The sequence below is a fragment of the Silene latifolia genome, chromosome Y (genome assembly GCF_048544455.1).
Source record: "Silene latifolia isolate original U9 population chromosome Y, ASM4854445v1, whole genome shotgun sequence".
Lineage (NCBI taxonomy): Eukaryota > Viridiplantae > Streptophyta > Magnoliopsida > Caryophyllales > Caryophyllaceae > Silene > Silene latifolia.
The window spans coordinates 60,024,332-60,026,295 of NC_133538.1; positions in this window are offsets into that span (position 1 = coordinate 60,024,332).

Consider the following 1,964-nt stretch of genomic DNA (forward strand, 5'->3'; position numbering starts at 1 on the left):
TTAAAATTACACTTATCTCTATTAATGACTACAGTTACACTCTTGGACTAAAGTTAGACAGACTAATTTGGACTATTTGGACTATTTGGACTAACTAATTTGGACAATTTGGACAATATGGACTAACTAATTTGGACTATTTGGACTATTTGGACGAACTAATGGAGTTATTTACGACTAAATTGAATACAATATTTAGAACTAAATTTGGACTAAAATTATACAATTTTGGACTAAAAATACATTTTTGGACTGAAAATACACTATTTACGAATAATTTTGAACTAATAATACACTATTTACGACTAAATTTAGAGTAAAATTACACAATTAGAACTAAAGTTACACAATTCATTTATTTTGAGTCATTTAGATTGTGCAATTCCAATCATTGTCCACTAAAGTGTAACTTAGTAAATTGATAGTGCGTGTATCTGTTATCATTTTATGAGTGTAATTATAGTCCAAAAAAGTGTAATTTTAGTATACAAATGTGTAACTTTAATCCACAAATGTATAAATTTAGTCTACAAAAGTGTAATTTTAGTTCACGGAAGTGTAATTTTAGTCCATAAAAGTGTAATTTTAAACCAAATGTATAACTATAGTCCAAATTTGTGTATCTTTAGTCCAAATTGTGTAATTTTAGTCCAAATTGTGTAATTTTAGTCCAAATTTCTGTAACTTCAGTTCAAATTGTTATAACTTTAGTCCAAAAGCGTAACTTTAGTCATTGAGAAGATAACCTTAGTAGAGATAAATGTAACTTTAATGAAGACAAGTGTAATTTTAAAGGAAAAAAGTATAATTTTAACAGGAAAAAGTGTAATTTTAACGGAAAAGTATAATTTTAACCCGAAAAAAGTGTAATTTTAACAGAAAAAAGTATAATTTTAACGGAAAAAAGTGTACTTTTAACAAGGAAAAAACTGTGATTTTAACCAAAAAATAGTGTAATTTTTAACGGAAAAAAGTGTAATTTTAACGGAAAAAAGTGTAATTTTAACCGATAAAGTAATTTTAATAGATCCTAAATCACACAATACCAAAAGAAAATTTTAAATACGAAATTTGGCAAATATATATAATAAGATGGATATTAACAAAGTGATATCAACAAGAAAAAAGTAAAAAATGAGATTTCATAACTAATAGATTTAGTACTATAATTTTAACCGGAAAAAAAAGTGTAATTTTAACACAAAAAGTGTAATTTTAACGGAAAAAAGTGTATTTTTAACAAGGAAAAAACTGTGATTTTAAGCCAAAAAAAGTGTAATTTTAACGGAAAAAAGTGTAATTTTAACAGAAAAAAGTTTAATTTTAACGAAAAAAAGTGTAATTTTAACCGATAAAGTAATTTTAATAGATCCTAAATCACACAATACGAAAAGAAAATTTTAAAAACGAAATTTGGCAAATATATATAACAAGACGAATATTATCAAAGTGATATCAACAAGAAAAAAGTAAAAAATGAGATTTCATAACTAATAGATTTAGTACTAAAATCAAACTATAATTTGTAAGAATGTCAATAACCGGAAAAAAAAAAGACCAAAACATCAAAATTGAAAAAAAAAAAAAAAAAAAACGGAAATGAAAAAAAAAAACGGGTCAATGAAAATTGATCTATTTTAGTAGATCTAAGATTAAAATAAAAAAAACTCACAAATTTGAAACAATATTATATAGCAAGACGATATAAGGAGAAAAAAAAAAAACAAAAAAATAAAAAGAAACCCAAACATCAAGTTTAAAAAAAAAAAAAAAAATTAAAAAATGACGTCGGGGCGGCGGCGACGGTTGTGGTGGTGGCGGCGGATGGCGACTGTGGTTGTTTCCGGTGGGTGGTGGTAGGTGGATGGTGAATGAGGAAAAGATGAGTAAATGATTTATTTGGATTTTTTGGGTTTTTTATTTGTTTGGTTTTTTGGGTTTTTTTTTCTTGGTTTTTTTGGAGA